Source organism: Phacochoerus africanus, chromosome 3 (genome assembly GCF_016906955.1).
Source record: "Phacochoerus africanus isolate WHEZ1 chromosome 3, ROS_Pafr_v1, whole genome shotgun sequence".
Taxonomy (NCBI): Eukaryota; Metazoa; Chordata; class Mammalia; order Artiodactyla; family Suidae; genus Phacochoerus; species Phacochoerus africanus.
The window spans coordinates 63,094,861-63,108,800 of NC_062546.1; positions in this window are offsets into that span (position 1 = coordinate 63,094,861).

Here is a 13,940-nt window from a genome sequence, read left to right on the forward strand (position 1 = left end):
TACAATAAAGGTTGACAAGTTTGATCTACAAAAAAGACCTTACAAGTTTGACTTTCAAGAGGAACTTTGGACACCCCCAAGCAGTTACATGTGCCTTCTGGCCAGTAATTAGGAGGCTTCTCTGTTCTTGTGTTTCTCCAAGTTTTCTGTAAAGAAGCAACTGCTACTGTCACCATTAGCGGTCTCCTGTATTTCTCTGGGAGGAGCGAGGGCTACCTTCTCATCGCTTCCGTCTTTGCAGTCTAAGTCATGGTCACATATCCACTCTGCCAACACACACTCTCTACTCCTTGGGCACAGCACCTCCCCTGACGGACATGGCAAGGGCCTGGCAGGACAGCCCTCTTCATCCGAGTAGTCCAGGCAGTCCCGGTTCCCATCACACCGCAGGGAAGAAGATACACATTGGCCGTTTTCACATTTGAATTCAGATGCACTGCATTTTTCATGAACTGAAAAACAAAGCATTAGGTAGAACACAGCCAGATGCAGAAGCAATTTGATGGCAAATAAAATGGTTTGAAGACCACCCCCCCATCTTCTGCTGTCACCTTGGGAACTAAGCCCTGGCAGACGTTAGGGCAGAAAGTGGTTTAAGTAGAGTGTTAGAGGAGAAAAGTCCTACTGAGCTAGCCTAGAAAGTCCTCTTTGTCCTGGAGAATGAGGGTTGATGGACAGGGAGGGGAAGACACATAGAAGGATGGTGAAATAGGCAGGGCAGTAAGATTTGCCTCTGGACCTTAATGTCATCCATGACATTGACAGAGCTGGGAACCTCCATATGCTGTGGGTGCAACCCTATAAAGACAAAAAAAAAATCTTTAAGGAGTTAAATTTCAGCCCAACAAGAAATAATACTTTATTTTGGTACACAGTCTAGTTTTCAACTAATGGAAATCTTATTATGGAAAGGAAACCATTGCAGCATGATCTCCAAGGTCCCTCTAACTCAGAAACCTTCATCTTTAGTCTGTTAATTCTGTGGTAAATGCAGTCAATCCTCATTATTGGTGGACTCAATATTTACACATTCACCTACTTGCTAAAATGTATTTGTAATGCCCTAAATCAACCCTCTTATATTTATTTATGGTCATGTGAAGAGATACACAAAGAAGCAAAAATGTGAGCTGCCAATGCACAAGTTTCCAGGTGAGGCTGAACAAGGCAATGTTCTGCTTTTTTGTTTCCATTCTCAGACTATAAGAAAGTGTCCCTTCTGCAATTCATTTAGGATGGTGCTTTTCACATTTTTTGTACTTTTTGGTGATCTTGCTAGCTAAAATGGTCCCAAGTGTGGTGCTGAAGTGCTGTCTGGTGCTCCTAAGAAGTCTAAGGTCTAAGATGTGTCTTATAGAGAAGATACATGCATTAGATAAGCTTTGTTCAGCATGAGTTATAGTCCTGCTGGGTGGTAATGAGCCAACAATGTATGTTAAGTTGTCTTTAAACAGAAGCACAGCTAAAGTAAGGTTACATATTGATCAGTTGACAAAAAATGTTGTGACCATAGACTCAAAGAAACTTCATCCTGTATTTTCTCCAAAAGCCATGATTTAGTATCCTCTAATTTAGTAAAAAAAAAAAAAAAAAAATGAAGAGACAACCCACAAAATGGGAGAAAATCTTTGCCAACAATGCAACAGACAAGGGCCTAATCTCCAAAATACACAAACAACTCATGAAACAACAACAAAAACACAAACAACCCAATTAAAAAAATCAAACAAACAAAAAACAGAAACAGATTATAGATAAGAAGAGCAAACTTGGGGTTCCCAAGGGGGAAAGGGGAGGGAGTGGGATAGAGGGGCATTTTGGGGGTTTTTTTGGATACAAACTGTTATATTTGGAAGGGATGGGCAATGGGATCCTTCTGTATAGCACATGGAAATGTGTATGATTGGGTCACTTTGTTATACAACAGAACTTGATGAAACATTGTAAATCAACTAGACTTTAATAATAAATAAACAAATAAATATCCTCTAATTTAGTCTTCATGGCAACTTTATAGAACATAACTACCACAAAGAAGAACTGACTGTAGGGCAGCTAGAAATACTCCAAGGAACTTTCCTGGAACTTACTACATCCTTGTTCATCTTTTTTGTCAGAACAGTCAGGCTTGCCATCACACAGCCAGCTCTTGGGGACACAGCGGGAACTGTTGTCACAATGCAGAGAACAGTCTTCAACAGGCTTCCAGCAATCCAACTCGTCGGACCCGTCCAAGCACTGCTGAGTCCCATCACAGTGGTATTTCACCTCAATGCACTTGTTTCCATCCAGACACTGGAAGATCCCTTCAACCGAAATGGTCAAAAGCTAGCACCATATATGCTCATCATACTTTTTTTTTTTTGTCTTTTGTCCTTTTTTTAGGGCCACACCCAGGGCATATGGAGGTTCCCAGGCTAGGGGTCGAATTGGAGCTATTGTTGCCGACCTATGCCAGAGCCACAGCAGCGCCATATCTAAGCCACCACAGCTCACGGCAACGCTGGATCCTTAACCCACTGAGGCCAGGGACTGAACCTGTAACCTTATAATTCCTAGTTGGATTCGTTTCTGCTGCACCATGATGGGAACTCTGCAGATGGTTTCTAATTAGATTAACTTACCGTCATTCTGGAGTTTGATCTTATTTGAGTTCTGTATCTTAGCTGATTCATAAGCAAGGTTTAATAAATGATCAGGTCAATTAAGGTAGCAAGCTGAATTAGGTTGTTTATAATAAGGCCTCATATTGGTTTGGTTATTTTAAAGACTTGTTAAAACACTCCTAAGTCAGTTATAAACAGTCCATTTAGGTCACTCTTTGGCTTCGAATACTTAAGCAATCTGAGGAAGCAAGGAAGCAATAACGGATTATACCTGGCAAAATACTGTGTACTTTAATATGATAAAATGGACAATCACAGACTGTGACTAATCTATGAAAATTTACAGGGAAAGCTAGTGTGATAAAAAAGATAAAACTCCAGAAATTCATAGCTTACTGAAATCAGCATACCTGGGACAAGAGACTGAGAATAGGAGACAGCACACCTGGTCTGTTGCAGAAGTAGGAACAGTTCTCTTCATCCGAGCCATCCTCACAGTCCCGCTTGCCATCACAGAGGTACTCCCGGGAAACGCACTCTTGCCCGTCCCGACAGGGGACAGAGGATTGGGTGCAGAGGAGAGGGGGGCGTGGAGGAGGAGGAGGAGGGGCGAGTGTGGTTGCCTCTTCAGCCTCAGGATCTACAACAAACAGTTGTGTCAGCAGGTCAGAACATCTGGGTTCAGCAATGGACATGTGCTTCTACTGCCCCACTCCTCAAAACCATGTCCTGGCTGGGCAGCTATATTTTTCTACCTCATAGAAAGAAAGTGTAAGACCCTAAATCCATTGATTACTTGTGGTGTGTTGGCCCATCATCTCAAGGCTTTGAATTTGCATCAATTATTTTCTCCTTTTAACCCTATTAACTTTAACCTTAACTTTTTCACTAACTGATGCTATATGCTAGGCATGTGAAATAAAGTATGTTTCTAAAGACAGACACTTGCTCTGTCTGGTTCCTGCTATAGCATCTTGTGATCTAGGATGGGGCCAGTGTTACACTGAGATGTCTAAGTTAAACTACTAAAAATTACCAATTAACACTCTTCAGCAACTATCTCAGTAGCCTAAGAAATTTGTTAGTAGAATAATCAAGATTGGATTTTTTTTTTACCAAAAAGTTAACCTTCCATTGTCACACTTTACCAGCTAAGAAGTATGTTCCTATGCCTAATGCTTCTAAGCCCCGAAGATGAGGTTAAACCAACCAGTGAATCAAACAGTAAGGCAGGTTAAACAGGAGAAGGAAATGAGACCTCTACAAGCAAGAATGGACAAGGAGGAATGGTTCTGTTCTTGTTCCTACTCTTCCTCAGGACTTCCAGCTGCTTCTACCAAGAAAGCCCCGTCAATCCTGTTGATAGAATATCTTCTTCTTCTGAAGACCAGGATCACATTTTTGGTGCCATGACAAAGGCTTATAGAAAGAGAAGAATTAAACTAGCCTTAAGCAGATTAACCCAAATGACCAAGGAGCAGCTTCAACAGAAGAGCTGGCTTTTCTGGTAACCATGACTCAAAGCAGCTTTACAAAGGGTCCCCTGCAAGATGCCACTGCTAGGCGAAAGTGGGTTTCTTGGCAAAAATCAGTTTGGAAAACTGGTTTGGAGCAAGTTAAATGGATTGCTTTACTGCCAGATGAAGAGCTTTAATACGCTAATGTGAAAAATGATTCCTGAAAGGGGCTATGGTGTGCACCTCCTTCGAGTATTATTACTCAGGAATTTGTATCATTTGACAACTTTGAGGAACATGTTAGATTCTTACTCCTCCAGGACAAGGACAAGTTGGGGTTCTGCTGAACTGTGGGTTAGGACAACTATCAATAACAACTGGAAGAAACTCAGGACTTTCTCCTCAAAAAACACCGAGAAGAGTCAGATAGTGTGGATCCTAAAGAATAACCCTGCATGGGAATATTCACCTGGAACCTCCAGGTTCTCTGCCAGGATGATCATTTTCTGTATGTGTGGCTCTTTCGACACCGAGAAGGGCTCCAGCATCCTCCTGTTCCACAACACAATAGCCGTTCTGTTCACAGTCACCAGGTAGGGCTCGTGGGCTGCGATGATCCCGTCGCTCTGGGTCTTGTTCAAAGTATATGTTCTATTTTTTAGGAGACTCAGACTTTGCAACCCTAAGGAAGAGTCATTTTCTTAGAAGCTGATAGAGGACAAGTAACCTGTGATATCAAGGAGGCATGAAGATTCAATGATCCCATAGTAAAAAGAAGCATAGAGTCTTCCGATCAAGTTTCGTAGGCTTTACAGTTAAAGATAACCCAAGGAAGCTGTTTAAAGCTCAGGAAAGCGAGGTCTGCCATGTATACATCAGATGTAACTTGACCACCTTTCACATACTGTTCTATAATACCCAGATGTCAGCACACAGCTGCCAGGTCTCAAGGGTGGCTTCTGGATGAAAAGACTATCACAGTCAGCTACAAAGGTATAATTTGTACCTGCTGTCAAGTTACAACTGGAACACCTGTACTTCATTTGCAATGAAAGTTTGGTTCTACCTAACAGAAGTAGAAACAAACAGCTTTTGGTAGTGCTCAAAATTAAGTATGTTTTTGCTAAAGTTTTCTTTCTTTTTAATCATAAATCTAGACTTATAGAAAACAGAGTTGGAGGTCGGTGGCTTGTGCCTAGATTTTAACTATGAGAATTAGTATTTAACTATGAAAATCAGTTTATGTCTAACTAGTTCTAAGAATGAAATCATGATATTCAAAAAACATTCTTCAAGTTCCCATTGTGGCTCAGCAGAAACAAACCCGACTAGTATCCATCAGGATGTGGCTTTGATCCTTGGCCTTGCTCAGTGGGTTGAGTACGCCAGGAGCTGTGGTATAGGTGTCAGATGCAGCTCAGATTCCAAGATGCTGTGGCAGTGTCATAGGCTGGCAGCTGCAGCTCTGATTTGACCTCTAGCCTGGGAACTTCCATATGCCACAGGAGCAGCCCTAAAAAGCAAGAACCAACCAGCAACAAACAAAACCAAGATTCTCATCTATCCCCTCAAGCTTCTTCTGACCTCACTGGTTGTGACATGCTTACCCAACCCTTTGGTGGTCCAGAGGATGCTAGATGATCCCAGGTCTAAGGTCATGTGGGTCTCTGCCGTCCAGGTGCCTCTCCACACTTCCTGTCTTCTTTTGCCATCCAGGGTCATACTCTGCAAGAGTTCCCCACTTTCCACCCAGTAGAGAAGCCTCTTTGGCCAATCGAGAAGGAGATGCAGTATGATGCTGTCTGTTCTGTACAGGGTCTGAGTATCTGGGCTAGTGACTCTGGTCTTCTGAATAGCACTTCTGTCACAGGGCAGCCAGTACAAGTGCCCAGTCGGAATGTCAACATTTGCTGAGCAGACTATGCGGAGGACAAGGAAAGGGCATTCAAACACATTCACATGCTGTCTTAACCTCTGGGTCAAAGACAAAAGGGAGACAACTGGGGGGAGGCAAAGATCACTCTCCATAAGCCAACATGTCTTGTTTGCACAAGACTGGCCCACTGGGTTCCGTTTCTCTTGGCCTTGTTGGGCTCCGCTATCTTCAGAAAACATAGGCTCTCCTCTGGAGTTAGATTTTACCTTGGGCCTACCAGGTTCAAGATGGACAGCCCAGTGTGCCTGGTCACAGAACGTTCTTTGAGCAATTCTACACGGGTTCTTAAAAGCATGCACCCTTTCCAAAAACAGAATTTTTGAAGCGCTCCTATTTTTGATTCAGAATTTCATCTGTATTTTCCAGCCTCAATTTTCAACATGAGGACAAGATTAACACACCCAAGGGAAAACAGCACAGATGTCAGTACACTTTGATGTAAAGATAAGACAAAAGTTGTAGGGCCGAGAATTGTAAGGAGGCCACAAGATCTGTAAATAGGCCTTGACAGCCGAAGTCGAGTTGATTACTACCTAGAAAAGGCCTACCTGGCTTTGTCATGCTTTTCAACCCCTTTTCTATACCACAGTACTCATGACACTAGATGTGTAGGGCTTTTTTCCCCATACCAAGAAAAATTCTGCATCATAAGCTGGGTGCCCTATGTAAAGAAAAAAAAAATGTTGCCTGCCATTCCAGTTCTGTAAGAATCAAACCATCAACCACTACAGTCACCCACCAACAATGCATCTGAACAAAATTCAGGATGGAGAAAAAATAGGAAGCTTTCTATGCTTTGGAGATTGGCCCCTGGGACCGTTAAGATACATTATTTAAGAAAAAAAATTCAAATGAGTCCAGATCCTTACATCTTCCCATACTTTGAAAAACACTAAAATCATTAACATGAGACGTCTGAGATGTCTGTTCTTTGTGATGAGCAGTAACCTTTTGATGCTAATGACATGTTTTTCCTAACAAAAAAAAAATCATATATATCCCAGCTCCCCCCTTATCTCTTTGGTACAGTTCCTCAGAGCCCTCTGAGTCTGTCTCCTGGGCCATAGACCTTAGTAAAACTCTGAATAAACTCAACTCATAGTTCTTACACTGTGTGTTCTTTTCAAGTTGACAGCTACATTTCAGTTTGTTCTGATGCTATCCACCTGGAGTCAGGACCAGATCCCACAGGCCTAGTGCTTAGTCCCACAGGATTTGCCCCCATTTCAGACACCAGTCACAAGTACCAGGCTTGTCACCTATGTTCTAACCCACTGGCTCTAAACTGGTGTTCCCACAACCCACTCCTTAAGTTCAATAATTTGCTAGAATGGCTCACAAAACTCAGGTTTATGATATAAAGGATACAGATGAACAGCCAGATGAAGAGCTATACAGGGCAATGTCCAAAGGGCCCCAAGCGCAGAAGCCTCCGTCCCCACGGAGCTGGGGTCTCCACATACCTGGATGTGTTCGCCAACCCAGAAGTTTATAGAACCCCATTCTTTTGGAATTTTTATGGAGGCTTTATTACATAGGCATGATTATTAACTCCATTTTCAGGCCCTCTCCCCTCTCCAGAGAGTGAGGAATGGGGCTGAAAGTTCTGAGCTTCTAGCCATGGCCTGGTCTTTCTGGTGACCAACTTCATAGACACAGGGATAAAGTTTTTAAAATTTTTCTGGTCTTGAATCTGGTAGGACAGAAATGGACTTAAATTCAATTTTGTGTTGCACTACAAAACCCACCACAAGTTGTCTCATTAGAACAAAAGCTATTCCTATTACCCAGGAAATTCCAAGGGATTTAGGAGCTTTGTGTCAGATGCTCCTCTCACTCAGAAAATTATAAATGTCTTCAGAGCTCCATGCCACTAACCAGGGACAGGAAGCACAAAGTGTTTTCTTCTTCTTTTTAAGGGTAACGCCGGTGGCATATGGAAGTTCCTGGGCTAAGGGTCAAATTGGAGCTGCAGCTGCAGGCCTTCGCCATAGCCACAGCCATAGCAACATGGGTCCGAGCCTCATCTGTGACTTATGCCACAGCTCATGGCAACGCCAGATCCTTAACCCACTGAGCAAGGCCAAGGACAGAACCTGCATCCTCATAGTATGATACTAGTCAGGTCTGAAACCCACTGAGCCATAACCAAGAACTCCACAAAATATTTTCTATTATTTCAGTGCCACCTACCGCAGGGACTCAATATTCCTCACCAGAGCCAGCTCAAAAGAAATGATCAGCTTCTTACAGATTTTTTTTCTGTCTTTTTAGGGACACACATGAGGCATATGGAAATTTCCAGGCTAGGGGGTCAAACTGGAGCTACCTATGCCATAGCCACAGCCACATCAGATCAGAGCCACCTCTGTGACCCACACCACGCTCACAGCAATGCCGGATCCTCAACCCACTGAGAGAGGCCAGAGATCAAACCCTCTTCCTCATGGATATTAGTCGGGTTTGTTACGGCTGAGCCACAATGGAACTCCCTCTTACAAATTCTTGATAGAATCATTGTAATATAGAAACCAATTATAAAAGATTAGCCAGTCACGGGGGGGGGGGAGGTAGGATTTTAATTAAGTGGGAGGAAATCCATGATCAGCGGTTTTCCAGACATCCATGAGATGCACTGTAAGATCACTGCCAATTTCAGTTTCTCCTGAAAGTTCTTCAGAGTCTGAAGGCCCCTGTGGGCCAGGTTCTGTACTTGCTCACAGGCTCTGAGTAGTCTTTGAAGGATGTCTCAGGGTTGTGTATTCCCATACTGCACTTCCTGTAGCAAGGCAGATCCTTGGTACTTAAAGTACCCAATGGCACAGACATTCAGAACTTAGATTATTTACCCTGGAATTCAAGTCTCAGTTTTCTTTTCTAAAATAGATATTTGCATTGAGGCTGAGTACAGGGAACTGGGGGTGGGGTGTGCCGTGTAGGAGTGTGTGAAGGGAGAGCAAGTATATATTATCATATTAAGAAAATATCTTGCCAAAATCTGCATTGCAAATTGCTTCTAAATTAGTGTAAGAGAAATCTGCAATGCAAAGCTAAAGTATTTAAAGTCCATTTCCATCTTATCCAGGCTTAAGGCCAGAAAAATAGAATTTTAAAAACTTTATCACTGACCCTAGGATTTCCCAAATTATGGAAGCCTCTTAAAAGTCTGCACATCCTTCATAAGAACAAGACTAAAGCAGAAGTTCCCTGGTGACACAACAGGTTAAGGATCCAGTGTTGTCACTGCTGTGGCTTGGGTTGCAGCTGTGGTGTAGGTCTGATCTCTGCCCCAGAAACCTCAGCATGCCGTGAGGTTTCTGCCCCACCAAAAAAAAAAAAAAAAAAAAAAGGACAAGGGTAAATCAGAGACACTTAATATTTAAGTTTGTTAAAAACCACTCTTTGGTATTAAGGTTGACAGGTTGGGTTGTTGTGTGTTTGTGTGTTGGGGGATGGTGGCCCTGGTTAAATTTAGAGCCAGAAAGTAAGGGAAAAAAAATTCAAAATAGCCACCCAACTCACCTGTATGCTCTGTCCAAATTGCTCGCTTTTCCCCTGAATAGCCAGTTGAGTGGAACAGATGTCCCTGGGCATCTGACCAGTATATGAGGTTTCTTTTCCAGTCAATATCCAGTAAACAGATGCTCCTTAGATGCTCCTGAACTAGACTTCTCTCTATAGCAGTTCCCATGAAACCAACTTTCAACAAGTAGAGACGTTTGCCAGTGGAAATCACTAGTTTTAACTCTATGAAGGAAAAAAAAAAAGAGTTTGACCTTTTGTGAGAGAAGCCCTCCGGAGCAATGCCTCTCTCTCTCAAGCTGAGGTTCCCCTAGAAAGGGACCTTACAAAGCTACTTCTGAGGCATGCAGACAACACAAATGCCCTGGCTTCCCTAGAAAAGAGGGTCATTTGGGTAAATGAAAGTGTTGCTCAGTTTTCCTGAGACACCAAGTCTTTTAAATTTCTGCTGAAAGGTTAACACAGAATCCTGAGGATGAGGGCTGTGGTGCTATGCCCTTTGATTCAGTAATGTCATCAAATCCCTGCCTATAGCATGCAAGTCTCAACTCAGGGAGTTTTAAGCTCTGCTGCTTATCTGAAGAAACGTTTAGAGCATTTAGCTGTACATATAATGTTCAAAATACATTTTATGCTAAGTCTTGAGTTTGGTACAACAGTTTATTATACCATAATCACATTCCATGGCTACCCACTTTGTGAACTGTCTTTTTCAAAAGTAGTTAGAACATCAACCCATTTACAGCATATATTCTTTTTAAAACCTGTATGTTCGTTCTACAGGAAAAAAGTCAAGCAATTTGGATAGTGATGTTCAATGAATTATGGAGCCTTTACCATTTCACCGATAGAACAGCAACATGAGGAATTATGTTAACAATGTTGATGCAGACACTCTGCATAACAAACATGAGTCAAAATACACAACAGTCATAAAACTACGGAGAGTTTCTTTCTTAGACCAACTCAGTCATTAATCCTTCTTTTAGAACTGAGTGGTATAAACTACTTTTTTTGTTTTAAAGCTAATAAAACCCAAATATCCATTGATGGATGAAGGGATAAACAAAATGTAGTATATACATACATGGAATATTATTCCACCTTGAAAAGGAAATTCTGATACCTGTTACAACATGGATGAATCTTGAAGGAATTATGCTGAGATAAGCTAGTCACAAAAAAACAAATACTGTTTAATTTTTCTTATATGAGGTACCTGGAGTAGTCAAATTCATAGAGACAGGGAGAAGAATGGTGATTGCCGAGGGGTAAGGAGGGGTGAGAGGACTGGGGAGTTACTGTTTAACAGGAATCGAATCTCAGTTTGGGAAGATGGAAAGCTCTGGAGATGGTAGTGGTGATGGTTGCCCAAAACTGTAAATGTATTTAATGCCACTTACAAATAGTTAAAATGGTAAATTTTGTAATATATACCTTAGCACAATAAAAAAACTAATCATGGTGTTTTGGTAACAAAATTTGATTATCAAAATAGGTTGTCAGTATAAAAGCAATTGGTCCAAAAACTGGGCGCTACATTATTTTCAGACCTGCTATGGAACATGCCTTCTTGAGCCAAACCCTTTTTTTTTTTTTTTTTTTGCTTTTCAGGCCTCATCTGCAGCATATGGAAGTTCCTAGGCTAGGGGTCAAATCGGAGCTGTAGCTGCTGGCCTACACCACAGCCACAGCAACACCAGATTTAAGCCATGTCTGTGACCTACACCATAGCTCATGGCAATGCCAGATCCTTAAACCATTGAGCAAGGCCACGGATTTAACCCGTGTCCTCATGGATACTAGTCTGGTTCGTTAACCACTGAGCCACGACGGGAACTACTGGACCAAACTCATTTGACTCAGCATACTTACCACTACATGTCCCAGAAGGTAAAAGAAACATCCCTTCTGGACAAACGCACTTATAGCCCTTGGGATGGACGGGGGACAGGAGACATAAGTGGCTACAAGAACCTGGAATGCATGCTGGATATCTACCTGTTTTAAAATAAAAAACAGGTTAGATACAATTTGAGATGTATTTATCTGTACTATTTAAAACTTAAGACTCATGGGGTGTGAAGACATTTTTGTCTTAAGACGAATCCCAACATACTTGTTACCTTCTACGTTAGTCATGTCAACCTTGAACTTCTATGGCCCCCAGCCTTTCAGATAGTGGCAATGACCTCTCTATATTAAGTTCAGGCCAAGAAAGCTTCAGCCCACAGCATCTTTCCCCTTGGAGTTAAGGCCAAATGACTTGCTTACAGGAAGTTAATAGTGGTTCCAGGCTCTCCACTTTGGTTAGTTTCTTGGAACCATTGAGGAAGCATTATCTGAGATGAAGCAGACATACAATTTCAGAGTAACAAGACTTTAACTCCTAGTCAATGAACATTTGACTTCCTCCTACCAGCAGGATGCTGGCTTGGTTCCATTTTGTTATCGTTGATGTGTCAGTGAGTAAGCTATTCTTGTCCTTCTGTGAACAGCTTATTACCCATTTTGTATATTTCAGACTTTAAAACTCCAGTTGCTACAGTTAGACAAGAGCAAGTTACATGCCTGGAATGAGTTCCCCAGTAGATATTTTTGTTCAGCTCATCTTACTCAGAAGTACTGGATTTGTCTGGAATGATACCCAGAACATTTCCCCTGCCTCAAAATAGCAAGTTCCAATAACAGACTGAGGTAGTAATTTAGGTGGTTTCCTTTGAGTAAGCATTCTAATGCATAAGCACTTTAAAAGCAATCCGCTGACTTACTCTTAGGCTGCTGGGATTTGTGGAGCACTGAGAAGGCAGACACAGAAGCCTTGAGCAGTAACACCCTTTCCTTTGGGGTATGGGGTGACGCACGAAACAGTTGTTGTTTATTTGCCCAGAAGAAATAATTCTCAAACACAGCCAGGCCCACTGGATCTTCACCTTCCAAGAAGACCTCAGGAAAGGTGTGCCTTCCAGTGCCATCCACGTTCACCGTCTCTATGGACTGGAGGGTTAAAGAGCCTCATGAGGGCAGCGTGAGCAAGAGGGACTGACCATATTAGCACCCCTTCATTTCTTGGACACCCAATAAACATCTTTACTTGATAGCAACTTGAGAGAGATGACCTCATCTTAGGATCCATGGAGGCAAATGCCAAAGCCAATGGATAGGGCTGGTTCTTGTACAAACTGGGGTTACAAATATCTTGTACAAGTAGCAATTATAACTTACTGTCTGCATTCAGACATGGTACCAAGTTCTTCCACTACATTTCCCAATGGCGTTCTGATGTAGGCATTCTCCCTCTTTTCAGTGAGGGCAATGGGAGCTCAAAGAGGCACCCTAAGCAGCCAGAAATCACAGTCCAAAGAAAGAGGCTTAAAAATACGACTCCCCAACCTAAGCTTTCAGCCACAATGTCCTACTGGACTTTTAGTTTGATGGTTCAAAAAATGAGGTAGCATGGACTATAATAGTAAGACCTAGAAATGTGAGTACAAAACACTGAAGTGCTTAACTGCATGCTTTCAAGGAAATGCTCTGCCATCTTAAAAGGTTTTGTACCCTAGGTACCACATAGAATAGGACCTAGACCATCAGAAAATTCCAGTGCTAGGTTTGACTGTAGCATGTTTAAAGAAAGTCACACTAAGTTTCCCAACTGACACTGATACAGTCTGACTCTACTCAAAGATGCTGCTCTTTGCTCACTTTTCATGGCCAGAAGATACTTCACCAAGTTGATGCAAGACTCAAGAGAGCTCTGTACTTAACCACAATCACACCAAGCCTCTACTGAATGGGTGGGTTTACCTCTTCTTCCTGACCCATCTGTGGTACCTCTTTATATTCACTGATCCAGTAGAGCCTGCCAGCCACATGGTCTAGTGTCAGTCCTGTGGGATCCTCCATGTCGACCACTGCCAACACCTTCCTATCAGAGCCATCCATCCCTGCCGTTTCAATAGTCTTCATGCCTTTCCCACCTTGGTTTACCCAGTACAAGTACCTGAGAAAAGCAAAGGCACAAGGGTGAGAGAATCCCCTTGGGAGCGTATGTACAACGCTGACCAGCCAGGCTCCCCTGGTCTTTTGCACAGACCTCATATCATTGTACTGCTAAGATTGTTGGAGATTTCCGCTCTTAAATTCAGTAGACTGAAAAGTTTGGCTCCATGTATTCAATTTAGACTTCAAATGAAGAATTTTGTGGAGCAAATGAGACCTAGGTGGGAAAGGTTGAAGTGTTCTCTTATCAACTTAAACATCCAAGCTAGCCAATGATTTTGGATATATTCCAAAAGAAGCACTACTTACTTCTTAGCAGGAAACACAATTAGCTGCTCTGGCACAAGATCCTTTTCCAAGATTTTGACGTAGCCTCTGCCATCACTTAAACCAGCACAGATGACCCTTGCAAAGCTG